We start from the raw sequence: 18897 nt of genomic DNA, 5'->3' as shown, positions 1-18897 counted from the left end.
CATGACTGTATAGTACCTGGGACTTTTTCCCAGGCAAAACCTACAATAGTCTTGAGGCAAACTGAAGAACACATTTGACTTGCTAAGGCAAAATGCAGTGTGATCAGTTGTTCATTCAAATGGTTTTGTTACTGTTCCTGATTTTGATAGTAAATGAAAAAAGGAGCGGGAACAAAATGGAAAAGAAAAGATTGCCCCAAGGCAAAAGAGACTTGTTACCAGGGAATATACAAATGTCCATTAAACTCAATATTGGTTTATATATGGCCATAATATTATTTTCTCAGCCTACTATCCATTTTTCTGTGGCTGTTTGAGATATCCTTGGTTTTTGAGCTACAGAAGGTTTCATTTGTTTTAGACAAGGTAAATGCTGGTTGTTGAGGAGTTATTGATTAAAACTGGGCTTGCGAGCATCCTGTACCATGGATGCATGTAGTTTCTGCCAGTTTTCATAATTGAATTACACTTGGTGGTGGTGGTGGTTGTGGCTGGTGTGTGCGAGTAGGGGTTGGTGGTAGAGAGGGAGGAAAGAGGAGAGTAAACATCTGGCCCAAGTACTGAGGCTTTCCTATCACCTGGAAGAGGAATGAGACACTTTGTAACTCAATTCTTCTCTAAGTACCTCCAGGAATAACGTAATTTCATTAACAACTAGTCATTTTTAGGCTTTAAAAGGGCTTTTCTGCAAGAAGAAAGCATTGCTATTCATTTGTTGTAACATTAACACTTGGCAATTTAATCCCATCCCTTCGGTAACATTCTCTTGAAACGTTATAATAAAGCACACTGGAAAACTAATAACAAAATCTGGGTTCTGTTCCTAATTAGCTGTTTGGTTTCAGGAAATCAACTTTACCTCTCTGGGCCTCAGTTACCTTACCTGTGGAAAGAGAGGGCTTGGATTACTAGAGGCTTTTTTTTTTTTAAGCTCGTTGCTAATTCTTCCCTTTGAATGAGGCCCCATGAGGGTGGCTGGGTGGCAGTGAGGTAGGTAGAGAGTGGTCTGAGGTGCCAGGAACAGAGTTAGCAATACTGTGTACTGGCCCACCTGGGGGTCTTATAAAAAGGCAGATTCTTGGGTGAAGCCTGAGTCTCTACATTTCTTCTAAGAAGATCCCAGGTGATGCTGATGCTGCTGGTCCGTGGACCACACTTTGAGTAGCAAGATGCTAAATGACTTTTTCCCCAACTTTCTCATTCGATAGATGAAACTGGATCCTAGAAAAGGAAAGTGATTTACCCAAGCTCACACAACAGTTGGGTAGTACACCCCATATAAGAATTCATGGTATCATGACTATCAGTTTGATGACAATATCACTTGCTACATCTCTCATATGGCTTCTGCTGCTAAAAGCCATTTGATGATGACCTTTTGTGGTTCACTTGTCTTAGGAGGCATTCTGGGTTCAGTGTTTTGGCCACATTATCTCATTCTCTTTCATGATTTCATGTCTAACCATATGCAGTACAGTCATCCCTTGGTATACCCAGGGGATTGGTTCTAGAAATTTGTGCATGCTCAAGCCCGCCATCAGCCCTGCAGAACTTGCATACAGAAAATGTCAGCCTTTTGGTATCCTGTGAATACTGAATTTTCAAGCTGTGCTTGGTTGAAAAAAATTCATGCATAAGTGGACCCTTGCAATTCAAATCCACATTGTTCAGGGGTCAACTGTAGTTGTTAGGAAAATTAAATTTGTTACATTAAGTAATTTCATGGCTTTAATCTCCATTTAGAATTCCCCTTGCAGGTTTGTGCATTGTGCACAGAGAGAAAGTAAAAGTCCTCCAGGGAAAATATCCTGTTTGCTGATTCCATGAATTTTAAAAGCTGTCCATTTATGCTCCTCAGGTGATATCAGCTACAACAAAGATGGTTTTTAGATTACTAGGGCCCACATTCTGTGGAACATTATGAGTTAAGATAAAATGAAAGTTAATTACTTCTCAAAGCAAAGAGGTAGCCAATACAAACCATGCTACCACCAGTAAAATAACTGCCACAATGTCTTTCATGTTCCTCATCCACATCCAATAATATTTGTTGAGTCCCTCGGAGTGCAAGGCAGTGATTAACAAAATTAATCAAGAGAAGACAGCCTGTGCCTGTAGGGACTTTAAAAACTAAGGTAGAATGCATTTTAAAATATCCATTGCCCTAGAATTTGTTCCCACCTTCGTCTGAGGAAAATAAAATTTTTTCTTATCTAGATAGATCAGGATTTCCCAAAATACATTCCTTAGAATATTAGTCTCATGAAATGCTCTTCGAGAAAAAAATGTTTTTATCACATAAATTTAGGACTGACTGATTAATATATATTTCCCTTTAAGTTTCACAAAGCACAGTAGAATACTAAAGTATCAGGAGTTTTATAATAAATGAGTCATTTTAACTTTGTTTAATAACATTTCCTAATCCTATTTGACCACAGATCTTACCCCTATTCTCCACCCACTCTTCCTCATGTAATGCCTGTTAAGATCCTGTAGAAATAACAAACAGTGGCATACACTTTGGGAAATGCTGGTCTAGATTATTTTCCCTAATTTTTCCCTTTGTTTTGTCTGTAGTTATCTGGCTGATGTCTTATGTTGAATGTGTCAGTACAAATTGTTTGGAAATGCTGTTTTTTTAAGGGCATGCATTTTAACTGTCATATATTAAAGAAAAATAAAAAGGAAGATTTTTAGGTAAAGTGTATAAACAGTAGCCCGAGGTTTTCTTTCTGGTTGTGAGAGCTTTCAGCATTTCTCCATGAGCAGTTTGGTTCACTGTCCTTTGCTGTTCCCTCGTCTGTGAGGAAACTGAATAGATGAGAAGACATTTTTAGAATTCAAAGTTAAAAATTCAGGCTTTTGCTGATGTTGGTTGCATCCAGGGCAGTGTTTTTCAAAGTATCATATATGCATCTAATAGTGAGAAACTTTTAGATGGCACATGGATGAATGTTAAATATTTTATAGCCATATATTTAATTTAAGTGTTTTAGAAGAATTACATATTGCTAAAATAGTATTTATGTTTTAAAAAAGTAAGTCAATTTAAAGATAAATACCAAATAAATAATGGCAAAAATTATGAAAAGAAGTGTACAAATGACTAAAGCTTGGGAATTAATGCCTAGGGGATTAAGCAAGAAGTGGGTTCCAGGGCATAATGGGTATCTTTTTAGAGATGCTATCACCCTTGTGCCTGAGAACAATCACAGTATAATGGAAATAATGCTGGGTTAAGATTGAGGAGATTATGGTCTATGGAAACAAAGACAGTATGACTTGATTCCTGCCACTAAGGGCTCACAACTTTTGGAGATGTTTCCTACTAAGTTTCTACTCTTTGCCTGCTATCCAAAGAATTAAATGCCTCATGTGTAACCCCACACTTGAACATGCCATGTAGATGAGTTAGTTCAATGAATAAAACTCAACTCTGACTTCCTTGTTCTTTGGACAAATAAAATTACTAGTAAATTTAGCCAAAAATGCTGAGATAAGTAAGTCATTTGCCCTTTTAAATTAGTGATTAATTAATATCAGTGGAACTTTTGCTTTCTAAGAGTTATTGCCTTAAAGAGGCCATTACAATAATTTGGCTGCTTTCTGTGTAGAATAGTGGTTCTCTACTGAGGGTGATTTTTTTCCATCTATGAGACATTTGGCTATGTGTGGAGACACTTTTGATTGTCACAGATGGGGAGGGGAGAATGTCTATGGGCCTCTAGTAAAAGTCCAGAGATGTTTCTAAAACTCACAATGCAGAGGTCAGCCTCCTACAGCAAACAAATATGTGGTCCAAATTTCAATAGTGCTGAGGGTGAGAAATCCTGAGTTAGACTGACTTAGGCAGGAAGAATTGAACATAATGATTATGGAGCTCAATCACACGGGCTCATTGGGCATATTTGAACATAATTTTTAAAGCCGCCAACACATTATTTTCCTTCAGAGATGAAGTAATAATAATACAGTGAACTAGCTGTGGTATGCTGAATAATGAACCTCCCAAAATGTTCGTGTCTCAATCCCCAGAGTCTTATGAACATATTGTTTTCCATGGCAAAGGGGACTTTGCAGTTGTGATTAAGTTAAGGATCTTGAGATCTTGAGATCAGGTGACTATCCTGGATTGCTTGGGTGGGCCCAATCTGATCACCAGGGTTCTTATAAGAGGGAGGGTAAAAGTCAGAAAGGGAGATGTGATGACGAAAGCAGAGGTTGGAGCTATGTGCTCTGAAGTTGGAAGAAGAGTCCACAAAATAAGAAATGAAGGCAGCTTTAGAAGCTAGAAAGACAAGGAAACATTTGCCCCAGGAGCCACCAGAAGGAATGCAGCCTTATTAACACCTTGGTTTTAGCTCTGTAAAGCTTTTTTTGGATTTCTGATCTCCAGAATGGTAAGATACCAAATTTGCGTTGTTCGATGACACTAAATTTGTGGTGGTTTGTTACAACAGTAAGCAAGAAATACACTATCATTTGGCATAATTTGAGAGTAGATGTGTTTCCATATATAACATAAATATGTTTAATATTTTCGTTGTATTAAAAAACACAAAATACAGCTAAACCTATAGCTATTTGGAACATTTTATTCCTCTAAAGGTTTGGGAGGCATTTTGGGATTTTGCATGAATATTGATGATCATACGGGTGAAGTGCTGGTGGGTGTAACAGCTGGTTGATAGAATCCTAAATAAGCCAACTATCTTGTGCTGCCTTCTTTTACAGGCACTTTATGGGGATAATAATCCATCAAGTACGTTGGAAGATGCAGAGTACAAGGAACTATTGTGACAGTAGCTGAACAACTATTTGCAAAATTGCCAAAACGATAAATATTTATTATGCTCTTGCTTTAATGGTTTCATTAATTTTTACAACTATGTTAAGTTGGTTGTTGTTATAATGTTATTAGTATAATAAATTTCTCACCAAATCCTCACTGAAATGCTGCTTTTCAGTTTGAACCCTGAATAAAGATGATGTCAGTTTTCCCTGCTTCATATCAGCTACGTGTGGAAGCAGTTGGATGATATTAAGAGCACAGCAGAGTCTTATGCTGCCAGCACCTAGTGTATATATTCCTAGGTGCTCTGGTGTGCACATCCGCAGTCTCCTGCCCAGGCATAACTCCCCACTCTCAACCTCATCACATGGAGTGCAATTCTGTCATCTACCCCTCTCCATTTGTGACGTGTGAAAGTTTTAGACACACACACATGAACAGATAAGAATAACTAACATTTGCATGATGCCTAATGGCACACAAAGTGCATTTTGCCTCCATTATTTTACAATCCTTAGCACAAACACGGTTATTATCAATATTTTGCAGATTAGGAAATATAGGCAAAAAGAGTTTCAGTGACTTGTTTAATGTCAAAAAGGCAGTAGGTAGTTGAGGAAAGACTTGAATTTTAATTCTTTGACCTGGAAACCACTGGTTGGTCTGCTGCTAGGTGGCTCCACATTGCCTTTGGATTTTCAGAGATGAACAGTTACAGGCCGGGTGCGGTGGCTCGCACCTGTAATCCCAGCACTTTGGGAGACTAAGGTGGAAGGATCACTTGAGTGCAGGAGTTCAAGACCAGCCTGGGCAACATAGCGAAACTACTTACTCTATAAAAAACAAAAAAAAATTGGCCAGGTACGATGGCTCATGTCTGTAATCCCAGCTCTTTGGGAAGGAGGCAGAGGTTGCAGTAAGTCAAGATCGCATCACTGCTCTCCAGCCTGGGTGACAAGAGTGAGACTCTGTCCCCAAAACAGATAACCCCCCCAAACATAAACAAACAAAAAATTAGCTGGGCATGGCGGCATGTGCCTGTAGTGCCACCTACTTGGGAGGCTGAGATGGGAGGATCACCTGAGTCTAGGGAGGCTGAGGCTACAGTGAGCTGTGATCACGCCACTGGTCGACAGAGTGAGGCCCTGTCTCCAAAAAAAAAAAAAAAAAAAAAGAGACATGAGCAGTTATAGAGCTCAGCCAAAGTCATTGTGATGATCACACTGAGCACTTACAGCTGGAGTGCCCACTGTGTGGTCCAGTCCTCTTGCTCCTAATGTTCTCTTGCTCTAAAGACTTCATTTCCCTGCCTCTGGGCCTTGAGTGACCTCCTATTGAACCTTCACTGTTCTTCTTCTTAGGGTAGGATAAGGAAGGCTTTTCTCTGACTTCTGGTTTTCATAAGACCCTCTCCCCAGGGTCTTTCCTCCTTTGTGAATTCAATCCTTCTCTGAATTTACTCTCTGAAACCTATTAAATAAAGCAACTTGGAGTGAAATAAATGATCAGCTACTTTATTGTTCCCTTTTCTTCGTTTTCATACATTGTAACAAGGTTTATTCTAAATTGAAATGTATCATTAATATCACATAGTGTATTATAGTAAATTATATTAAAAGATGTCTGTGGGTCTTTGGTAAAAACTGTAACTCATGATTCTATTATTATTTTGAGAATGCAACATGTTGTTCAAATTTACTATACATTGGGAAATTTTAGGACCTATTTAGGGCTATGTGATTAGTTCTGATGAAGTGAGGTTGATGCTTTGTTACAATTGATTACAATCATTTTGGTTTTGTGTGGATTTTTCAAAACTAGGTACTTCTGGGAGATTTTTGTCCTACTATCTGATGAGGGAGATAATATTAAGATTTATTAGAGCCAAAAGTATTTTACGTATACTGAAAACAACAAAGATAAAAATAAAACCTCTCACATGGTTAAAAGGTTGCCAAATCCCTTGCTGTGCACCTCACATGGGTAAGGTAGTCTGACTATTATATTCATATTTATTTAATCACGGAGAACTGCCATGGTGAATAAACTAGCACTCTTATCAGGAACTTTTTCTATTTATTACCATATTATAGACTCAAATAAATAAAATCAACATGATTTGGCCATAGGCTTTTAGTATCCAGAGGAAAGTTCTATATGTATGGGTTGAAAACAAAATCATTTACACTATGTGGAAAGGTATCAGAAGAAAAATTCTAAATGGAAAACCAACATAGGAGAATTAATAAAAAGACTCTACAATTCCATAACATGAGACATAGAGAAAAGGTAGAAAAAATACCTATTGAGAAAGGGCATAGTATAGACTGTGCAGGGATGGGTGAGTCTCACTTCTTAACTTCACGTTGACACGTTTATGTTTGGCAAATTTCTAAGATCATGCAGAAACTAAAAAAGACAGAAGATTAGCAAGGATAAAAATAATATATTAACTTTACTATCCAGTATAATGTGACTAAAATAATATTATTTCATGATTCTATATATAAAATTAAAAGTAGAAGACTGAAATGCATGACATTTGGAAGATATTAAGATTTGGGGCACACCAAAAGTATGTAAATTCTTATTCCTTCTCATTGCTTTTGATGATAGTAAGACAGTGTTAAGAAGTATTCCTTTCCATTAGTTTCCAATGCTGCATTTTGCATCATCTGCATTTGTTTTCTTAGAGTCTGAGCTTTCATTTTAGTTGGTTGATGTCATTTTTTCTGAGTCTTTATTACATTAAGAATAAATTTATTCCTCAGAATGAGGCACTAAAATGGTGTATTAACATTTTTAAAGATGGTAAAATTTGCAAACTACTCAGGAAGACTTACTTTATGAATAGCATGGTTCAGTTTTAAGTACACTGGAGGAAGTGGGTAGAAAAGCGATGCCTTTCATTCTCCCCTTCCAGCTGCAATTACACCAGCAAATAGGATGATAATTCAGTCATGCTAATCCAGTCCAAAAATATTTCCATTTCTTTTAAGAGTGAGACCTTGAGGTCCACTTGAATTCTTGTACTGCCTCTTCTTCCCAGTGCCTTTTTAAATTTTGGCAACTTTTTGCAATTAGGTAATGGAAGCACAATTCCCGTTCAGAAAAGTACACTACAAGGAGCCAAATTCAGACATTATAAAGTAAACATAACAACTCTACCTTAAGAAATGATTCCATCATTAAAATAAATACTGACAATTCGCAAATAGCAATGGGAAATGGGTTATTGAGATCTGAATATTGTCCATTTCAGTAGGAAAAATATGTACAACTGGGTTGAAGTAAGTGATAAACTCTTACTAAAGATTAACAGTTGCTCATTCAATATGCCTTATGTATACTGTTCTATCTTTTTACAGCTTTCAGGATCAAATGCCAATAAATGATACCAGTACCCCAACCTTCCTGCTCTAAGAAGGCAAGCAGAGAGATACATTTGAGTCTGAATCCTGACTCTAACCTGGTAGCTAGACAGATAGCCTTGGGAAATTTGTCCCATTTAAAATAGAAATAATGACCCTTGCCTTCCAAGATTGTTTTTAGGGATATAGAGAATATATGTAAAATGTCTAGTATAGTGCTAGGCACCCAGGAGGAGCTCATTACACAGTGATTAAACTTGAGAAGAGAGCCCTTCTTGTAAATTCGTGCTCTAAATTTGGTTTGGTGGCATGCTGGACTTCCATCACCTGCTACATGACAGGCCTGAACAAGTGCAGAACATCATGGGATTTCAGACCTGATAGCACCGAAGTAGTGTCCAAGAACCTGAACCTGTTTGACTACTCTAAACAGTGTACATAGTCAATTCACTTTTAAAAAAAAAAAACCCCAAAAACCAAAAACTTCATTTCAGTTTTTGATACCTAAACCTAATTTCATGAAATGTTGATTTTTTTTTTTTTTTTTAAAAGCTTATTGTTTTGGTCTTATAGAGACAAAATCCAGTCACAGCACTACTGTTGGGCTGCAAGCATGCACTTAGGTAAACACAGAATGTTTGCAATATGACAATATTGGGTTAAATATTTGGGCTATTCTTTTAATGTGAGCTTTTTCGTGGCACAGTCAGGGTAACTGGAAAGAGTCATTTGATTGAGAGGATTCCTAAGGGTTCATTTAGAATTATTGAGTCACTGAAGTTCAGGCTGGAAGAAATCTTGTGGTCCTATCCACCTGCTTCCCAGAACGACAACCCACTCCTTTGAAAAAAACCTAAAATGTATCCTGTCCCTCAAGAGCTGCCAAAAAGAGAATTCTGAAGTTTTAAACAATCATGAGGGATGCTTACATATTGTGCCTAATTATAGGTCTTCCCACATCTAAATGAAGCAAAAACTTATTTCCATTTTCAATCAAAAGTCTTATTTTCAATGAAATAAGTCTTAGTTTGTGAAATAAGTTCCAGTTTTATTTTATCTCCTGTGATTTTCTTTTTCTTCTTTTCCAGCTGAGAACTTTCATTTATTTATTTTTTTATTCAATCATTCTTTAACAAATATTTCATTGGTAGCTACTATGTGCCAAGCCCTGGCTGAGTAAAATTTTGGTAAATATGGAGAGCAGCAAAGGACAGACTTTGACTTGTAGAATATAGAGTCTTATGAGGGAGAAAGGCATGTAAAAATAATTAAAATATGATAAGTACTATAATAAAGCTATGAAAAAAATCTATAAGAACTCTACAACTCCAAACCACTTAAGGCACTTCTTTTTAAAAAATTTCACATTCATGTTATTTAATTCTGAACATACAAAGGAGAAAGCAAACAATGACCTTCCTGGTGATGTTTCTCTCTGGACTTTCAAAAAGTTCATACAGAAGATAACGATTCTCTCTTCTTTTCTACACTTCACGGTATATTTCACACTTAATGTCAGTGAGTTCTTCCCTCTGCAACCTAAATCCCTTATTCAGAAGGGAAAGTAGGGAGGGAGCTCATGCTCACTGAGTGCTAAACACTGTCACCCAGGCTGGAGTGCAGTGGCACAATCTTGGCTCACTGCATCCCTGACCACCCAGGGCTCAAGTCATTCTGCCACCTCAGTCTCCCGAGTAGCTGGGATTACAGGCATGCACCACCAGGCCCGGCTAATTCTTTTTGTTTTTTAGTAGAGACAAGGTTTCACCATATTGCCCAAGGTGGTCTTGAACTCCTGCCTTCAAGTGATCCTCCTGCCTTGGCCTCCGAAAGTGCTGGGATTACAGCATGACCCACCAAACCTAGCTGGCATTTCTAATTATTTCACAGTTGGTGGAGATGGAGAACTTCGGAGTTGTATAAAAGGCCTTCGTACATTTGAAAGTTAAATTCAATATTTCCCTTTCTTATTCCAAAGAAAACTGCAACTAATTATGTGAGACTCAATCCATCTCAGAGAGGCAGCAGAGCCTCATGGTGAAGAGAGCTGGCTCTGGAGTCCAACACCCTGGTTGCATATCACACTTTGCTGCTTGCTAGTCACGTGATGACTCTTAGTCTTCTCATCTCCAAAATGAGAATAGTGATAACACTTTTTTCACAGGGCTGTTGTGAAATGAAAGGTGATAACAAATGTAATATACTTAGCACAAGCCTTAATATAGAAGCCCTTCATACACATGAGCTAATATTAGCCTCGTATCTGTCCTTAGTCTTAAGATATCTCCGAGAAGTGGTGAAAATCTCCCTTAGTGACTTGTTTCAGGGACCCAACCAGGAAATTATTTGGGTCTAACCCAAAGCACCACCTGCTTTGGTAATTGAAGACAGTCTTCCTGGGTTTCAGTCTTTGAGGAAATAGAGAGCAGCTGGTCTTTCATATTCTTATGACTTTTATTAAGCCACACTTCATAGTTTTTGTTTCTAGACTAAATACACTCCCCACTCAAACTCTTTCTATCTCCTTTAAACTTTCTTCATAAATCTTTTTTTTAAAATCCCTCCCTCCAAAATCTTTCAGTCTTTTTTAGACCCTATGGAACAAGGCCACTGGTGTGAAAATTTTACGGATGGAAAATACAAGAGCTTTTTCTTAGAAAATAAGTAGGGTCCATACTTGCTGACCTAGAATTACTGGAAAATCTCAACCGAGATGGTTGAAGTAACAGTTGCTAATGAAGTAACTCAGGAATGGAAGTTTTTGTGTATATTAAAAATACACCCCAATCCATATTTATGTATCTTCCAGCTGCAGTAATTAATCTTGTTAATGTGTTTTTCTCACTCTCCCAAATAGAGATTCTGACTTGGTCACTGCCATGCCAGAAACAGATTGAACCTTTTCTACAAATATAAACCAATTTGCAAAAAGAGTAGAAGAGTTCTGATAATGCCTGTGGAGATAATTTATCTCATCTCTTTCGTTTGACAGATGAGGCAAGCAAACTTAGAGAGGTTAAATGACTTGTTCAAGGTCATACACCAAGTTAGTGAAAGACCGAAGTATTTTGACTTCCATTGCAAGACTCTTTATTTGATATTAAGAACTGTCTCTCCTGTTGATGATTTCAATAGGCCACTATTGATGAATGAAATGCAATTGTCTAACAATGACTGGAAACTCTATTATAGAAGGACAGAGGGAGACTTCTCACAACTTATTGAATAGATACACTTTTTCCATTTTCTGGGGATTATAAAGAGTAAACAGTAATAAGACCCTATAAAGAACATAGGTGTGAAGGGTTTTGCTTCCTTGTTCTCTGTTCTTTTCTTTGCTACTATACAAATGCCACTTCTCATGTGTCCAGCTTCCATCTGGATTGAGCACAAAAAGAGAAGTCAGTAGTAATATTATTTCATATTCTTAAACTGATCTTCCTAGGCTTTGACAATTACCTAATGAGTATTTTCAAGCACATCTTGGACTTGGAAGATTGCAACCTTGGCTCAGAAAGAAACAATCTTATTCTTCAGGCTATTTTTCTCAAGCTCCGAAAGCTTTAGTGAAATAATGCACATATGGTGCTCATCTCAGATGACTGCTAGAAGTTGCCGAGTTCTTTATCCATAAGAGATAGCTATGTGGATAGAGTGAGTATGTGTGTCAATATTTGTATGGATAATGATCTGTGCTTTTCATCCCTCAATATATAAGACAATTTAATTTCTAGTGGGAGAAAGAAAAATCTGAACATATTTTTAAGTATAAGATAATAAAATGAATCCTAAGAAGTTGGTTTTTGAATAAATTGTCTTATATTCCCAATGTGAAAAATACTAATACATTTTTGCTATTTTACTACTATCTTTCCCAATGACTTCACCTCAGCAACATTAGTAACTATTTTTGTAACTATTAGTAACACCTCAACAACAATAGTAACTATTTTTGTGGAGAATAAACCATTCTGTCATGGATTTTTTTTTTATAGCACACATAAGGGAGTCTTGAGAGGCATCATAGTGCAGAAAATGACAACAACAACAACAAATGACAACAACAACAAGCAACCCAGAAAAATGCAGATCTATGCTACCATCTGGGAGAACTTCTAGATGCCCAATGTGCTCACATCTTGGCCTCAAACCTTCTCTTCAGCTGAGCACAATGCTGGCAACATATCCTTCTGGTGAATTCACCTCCCCTTCCATATTCACCATTGTCTTTCCTTTCTAAAGGTCTCCCCTGGGCCAAGGAGGAAAATATCCCAGGCGCTTTTATTACATGTTGTATTGTGTCCAAGTCAGCATGGCCAAGCAGTGGTTGAGAAACAAACCAGCAGTTGTTTGAGAATAATCGTTGGCCAATGACTCAGTCCCCAACATTTCAGACAAGTTGTTTTGGGAATTGTACGGCCTCAAGCAGGGAAAAGGCAGACTTGCTCACCCACATGTTAAAGGGTCGAAAGCAAGGAAGATGGTAATTTGTTCCCCTGTTTAAATGTGTTCCACCCACTCACAGCCACAAGTGGGAGTGAAGGATGGGCTTTTGACCTAAAGGTGGAGCCATACTGGTCCCCCTCATTTCCTTGTAGGGATGTTGGGGAGGCCAGTGAGATCATGTCTATAAAGTGGATTGACTGGAATGTGCTCATGTTGTCCAATGTGAATTATGCTAGTAAGATTTTCTTTAATTTTTCTTTTCTTTTCTCACAGTCACAAACCATTGGCAACCTGTGTTGATTTTCCCATGTCCTTACATTCAAGTCCCTCTGCCAGCACACTCTGGGTAATTCATTTTTGGTTTTGTGTAAATGGCCAAGTCCTAGCTCTTTGTCCTGTGAAGCCTTCCCATAGACAGCTGAAGCTGTTCTGAGTGAGGAACTGTATGGAAAAGTCTGGAGGAGTAAAAAGAGGATTTCAAGTTGGCCCTGAAGTCTAGCAAATTCATCATAAATTCACACATTATTTGAGTACTTTCCACCTTGCCTGACATAGTATTCAGAAGTTCTCTATTAGTTCAAAATTGCTTCCCTAAACACTTTGTATATTTTTGCTATAAGATGTTCTGCATTAAGAAGCTATCTGATTTCATGGAAAATTATCCCTTTAACAGACTTTGGACTATCATGTATTAATTTATCCTTATTTTGTACTCTCCCTGTAAATAAAATCAATTTAAAACCAGGCTTCTGTGGTAAGTTTCCTGAAGGCCATTCCTATTATCTGGTGTTAGGTAATGACTGGTGAATTTTCAAATAGTTGTGATATTTTGCATTTGAGAAATCTAGAGGCTAACAGATGAGAGCAAGAATAAGAAAGATTTGGACATTGGTTACTAAATGATTATTAAAAATGAGTTATACTTATTGATTTTGGTTGTATTTTCAAGCACCTGTCACATCAAATTGTAACTCTTAAAACAGTCTTTTCTTGGTGTTCATTCTTTAAATTCCTTTGCATACACCTGCTAAAATTGATGTGTTTTTATATATAATTGATGTGTTTATATATAATTATATATATATAGGTTACATATATATAATTTCTTTCTCTCTCTCTCTTTCTCTCTCTCTTTCTTTTTCTACAGACAGGGTTTTGCCATGTTGCCCAGGTTGGTCTCAAACTCTTGGGCTTAAGAGTTTGAGCCCAAACCTTGCCTTGGCCTCCCAAAGTGGTGGCATTACAGGTGTGAGCCACTGCACCTAGCCTGAAATTGATGTTTTAATTGCTATTGTAAATGGTATCTTTCAAAAAGTTTCATTTTTCTATTTGTTTATTGCTTATATAGAGAAGTTAATGGATTTTTGAATATTGATCTTATATCCAATGGGCTAGATAAATGCAGTTATTAATTCTAACAATAAATAATGAAAATTATATTTTTCCTTTCCAATTCCAATTTCTTATGCCTTTTATTTCTCTTTCTTACCTTAATATACGTAATAGGACCTCTAGTAAAATTTGAATAACAGTGGTGATAGTGGGCATTCTTGTCTTCTTCCAAAAGTTATAATTAACTATAATGTTTCTGCAGAACTTTTGTATTCACTCTGTCATATTTAGGAAGTCTCCTTGGTTTGCTAGGCACTTTTTGTCATGAATGTGTATTAAATGTTATCAAACAATTTTTCTGAATCTATTGAATTTATTTTGTGATTTTCTCTTTTTTATTAATGTGGTAAATTACACTGGTTGATTTTTGAATCATAAACCATTCTTGTAGTCCTGGAAAAAAGCCTAGCTGATCATTTTGCAACCATGAATCTGCTATTTTCCTTTCTTATAATGTTCTTGCCAGGTTTTGGGATCAAGATTATGCTGTGCTAATAAATAAGAGGAAAACACCTGTTATCACTTTTTATTATTATTTGGGAATGTTGTGTAAAATTGGTGTTTTTTCATCTTTAAATTCACTGGTGAAACTATCTGGATGTGGAATTTTCTTTATAAGAAGGTTTATAAAAATATATTTAATTTTTAAGAATAATATAGGACTATTCATATTTTCCATTTCTTTCTGTGTAGTTTGCTGATAATTTCACACAAATTGTCATATTTATAGGCATAATGTGTTTTATAATATATTTTAATGATCTTTTAAATGTCAGATGATAGTTTACAATGCTATTAATATTATTCCTGTATGCAATGATAATACTGAATATGATTATTCACTCTTCTAAGTTCACCAAGACATTTCAAATAGATTATCACTTTTACTTATGCCATTGAAGAGATGAAATAATGCTGATATGAATCACACACTCTTTTTTATCTCTATGACTTCAAATGCTCACACTAATGTGTGAGTATTTATTCAGCCTTAGACGGGGTCAAAATTCTACTTATGTTTGTGTTTAAAGGCTTATGGGTTGGGTGAACTGAGGCAGACCACCAATATCTAATTAAAATTTGAAATATTACTTTTCAGTTGTCTTTCATTTTTGAGATGATTTCAAGGGTGAGTTGGTGAATGTGTGAACTCTCTGGATGAAGAGGATGATGTTCAGTGGAGATAGTAAGGGAAGTTAAAAACTAAAAAATATCTGGTGTCAGACATTTTAACTTCAAGCAGTGTAGCTTAGTAATTCTGTCACAAAATTGAGTATCTTTGGCTTCATTAGCAATCTGCTGGATGATTTTTGCAAGTAACCAAATTAACTTATAGTGCATTTTTCCAGTAGATGAAGTAGAGTTTATATGGTTTTCCCTTTATTGCATCACTGGCGCTCATAACAAATAACAAAATATTGTATATAGTGCTCTATGCCTCAGAAAACATCCAGAAAGAAGGTCCTAACTTATAAAATTGTTAGAGGCACTCCTAATCTTCTATAACAATTTTTCTCATGGCCAAAAATAAGGCAGGGAAGATAGCCATTGGAAGAGATCTCTGAGGGAGCTTCAAAATATTAGTTTATTATGGCTCTAGCTTTCTATGTCATACCCACCAAGACAGTCATGCCAACCCAATGTGAAGCTTCACATGCAGCTATGTGAGAAACTGATGCTGGAAGCACACAGTTTCTCAGATTATGGATGAAATGAGAAAATCAGAAATAACCAAACCAGAGGGCTTATCTCTAGTTATTCCTAGACTGCCTTAGTTAGACATAGTGAATTTCAAGTTGGAAGGAACTGCAGAGGTCATTGAATCTCGTTCCCTAGTATCCGCCGAAAGAAAACTGAGCACCCAAAGATTAGATGATACGTTTGGTGGAGAAACTAATGCTATGGGTGTGTCTTGCTTTAAGGAAAACTAGATTTCAAAATTCTAATTGTGAAAAATAGATAAAAAGTATCACGATTACTTTATCATTTTTCAATAAATCAATCTCTGTAGCATTCATTAAGTAGCAAATTCCCAATACACTTAATACATGATCCAACTTCAAATATTTGATTTTCATGCAGAGTTTCAGCAACACAGTTGTTGAGGAAAGCACTGTATGCTGATATTCTTTCTGGGCCTGGCCATTGTGAGCTCAATTACATTCCTGGGTGTTTGCCAGGGACAATTTCTAGCATTTTTTCCAGGTGGTGAGGTATGTGAGTGTTGTTGCTTTTACTGAACAAAATGTAGAGCCTGAGCTGCATAGCCAGAATAGAGAGTCAAGTCATGATCTGGGGCTGGAAGACTTTTCACGTGTGAGGCAGTGGCAGGATATTGCTTTCCTTCTTGTCAGCCACACCTTCAAGGCTCTTTTTTTTTTTTTTTAAGGAGACAATACACTTTATCTCAAAGGTATATTAAAAATGGAGCAGAAGTTGGGTGGAGTAGAAATACCACAATCCAAAACCTTTACTTCCTAGTTGACAGGGTGGAGTGAGCAAGGCATTCCTTGCCAAGCATGTTTATCTTGGCCCATAGGTCCACCAGGGAGGTATGAAGGCACACTCTGGCCACAAAGCTGAAAGGTTCTTATGTTACCTCAACTCCCTCCATTCCGGAGAGATTTCCTATAAATAGTCTCAATGACAGTATTGATTGAAAAACGGAAGGGTTTTTGGATTCATAATTTTCAAAGCACCCATTCATGAAAAAGCAAGAGATCATAAAAGTTGAGAGCATAGGATTGTTTCTTTCCACATGCCTTGAAAATTTCCCGTAATTGATGAAATAATTGGGCTAGGTTATGGAGATGTCTGTGCAAAAAGACCTCATGAAAATTTGAAATATAATAATATGTAACATGTATTGGGAACTATTCTAAATGCGTTATGTGTAATAACTTATTTAGCTCTTTTCATAACCTTATGTGGTAGGCACTATTATTAACATCATCATCATTATTGTTCAGATATGAAAACTGGGGTACACTAAGGTTAAAAACCTTCCCCATGTCACATAATCAGTAATAAGTGGCTGAATTCAAATCCAGGCAGTCTGACTCCAGAACTGGGAATCGAATCTTAATACCTATGCTCTGCTACCTCTATTAAAATGGCACATAAAATGATATTTTAAAATAAATCCCCCAAAACTAATAATTATCTTAGAATCAGAGTGAAAGGCAGGAAAATAAAATAATAAAAAACAAGAAAAAGAATTTCCTCCCCAAAATATTGTTCTTCAAAATTTACTTTTATATAAATGTTAAAGACTAATACTGTTTAATGCAGTGAATAACACAATCATATTATTCACATCAAAGGCAAGAAACTGTTTTAATATATAAAGAGGTAGAGAATGATTTAGACAAACTCATGAGTGGTAGTCCCATAATGGATTTTGAAAGGAAGCACAATGTTCCTAATATCTGAGTCCGAAAAGTCTTTTGAGTCTTTTTAGCCAGAAAATTCAAGGACTTTTACTCTTGATCAAGGAGGGCAACCAAGCCCCTCTCCCTCACATTTTGGCATCAAAGTAAGTGATACTGAGGTATGTGTTGCCCATTCACGAATCACATGTATTGATTTTGATAAAATTATGACCTTGTATCAGTTTTACTTACAAAGCATTTCTTAATTGTTAAAAAAAAAAAGTCCACAAAAATGAGAGTCAACATGTCTAAATCGTATGTCTAAAGTTCTTTGTACACTTGTGGTATATATTTGGAAATAGTCTGTCCAATTCATGAAGGGAGCTAGAAAATCTGGTTCAGAAACAGTGCTGGGATATAGCATGGGGATATGGGTTGGAAACAGATGATCTTCCCTGGGCCATGGGTGGAGAGACCCTTGCAGAAATTGAAAGTCTAAATCTGAGCTGCTCATGGGATCTTAATCATAACCCAAGCAGTGCACGAACAGAAGTCTAAGGTAAAAATTGTCTGGAACTGGTGAAATGTATAGAACTCCACAAAAGAAAATGGAAAACTACTCCAAAAGGATACTATTCCAAAACTATTCCAAAAGGAATCTCCACATCTTATGGAATAATCAGCATACAAGTGGGAGGCAACTCTCTGAAGATGAGCTCATAGACCAAAATTATAAAGTATTAGCAGAGACTCTCTGCTTAAGGAAGTTAGTTAATGCAACACATGGAAGAATTCTATTAGATAAATTAAATTATTGATAGCATAATTTTCTTTAAAAGACTTAAAATAAGTGTGTTAAGAATGATCAATGATAATAGAATGAATAAATTTTATGAGAAAACAAGGGCACACTGAAAAAAGCATTTTTTTAAAAAAAAACCAATATAAATTCTAGAAATAAAATATACTTATTAAAAAGAAAATGTGTTATTAAAATTTTTTAAAAACCTCAAGAGTTGAATTAAAGGACTAGATAAGCTCACCACATAAGGAAAGCACTCAAAATGTAATCCAATGAGATAAAAAGATGGAAAATACAAAAGAGGTTAGAAAAATACGGAAGATAGCTATGAGTAGTTCAAATTGATATGGAAGTACCAAAGTATGAATCAAAGTAATAGTTTTTTTTTTCCAAGAAAAGAAGAAACGATGTTGCCTACATATAAGAAATTAAAGAGAACAGGTTTTCTTCCTTTCTTTCTTTCTTTCTTTCTTTCTTTCTTTCTTTCTTTCTTTCTTTCTTTCTTTTTTTTTTTTTTTTTTTTTGAGACGGAGCCTTGCTCTGCCGCCCAGGTTGGAGTGCTGTGGCGCGATCTCGGCTCACTGCAAGCTCCGCCTCCCGGGTTCCCGCCATTCTCCTGCCTCAGCCTCCCGAGTAGCTGGGACTACAGGCGCCGCCACCGCGCCCGGCTGATTTTTTGCAGTTTTAGTAGAGACGGGGCTTCACCGTGTTGGCCAGGAT

At 36.6% G+C, this 18897-nt stretch overlaps 1 protein-coding gene across 5 annotated transcripts in view; it reads right to left on the bottom strand.

The window, feature by feature from the left end:
* COL8A1 (collagen type VIII alpha 1 chain) overlaps positions 1–18897 on the bottom strand; it is a 150607-nt gene that overhangs the window by 97293 nt on the left and 34417 nt on the right. The window contains exon 2 of one of the 5 annotated variants that reach the window (XM_025374768.1): positions 15097–15158. The exons of the other annotated variants lie outside the window; for them this stretch is intronic. The gene's annotated coding sequence lies outside the window, so the exon portion shown is untranslated. The remainder of the gene's footprint in view (positions 1–15096; positions 15159–18897) is intronic. 5 annotated transcript variants of the gene reach the window in all.

This window comes from Theropithecus gelada, chromosome 2 (assembly GCF_003255815.1).
Source record: "Theropithecus gelada isolate Dixy chromosome 2, Tgel_1.0, whole genome shotgun sequence".
Lineage (NCBI taxonomy): Eukaryota > Metazoa > Chordata > Mammalia > Primates > Cercopithecidae > Theropithecus > Theropithecus gelada.
The sequence above is the reverse complement of the archived record's forward strand: the minus strand, read 5'-3'. Positions and strand labels throughout refer to the sequence as shown.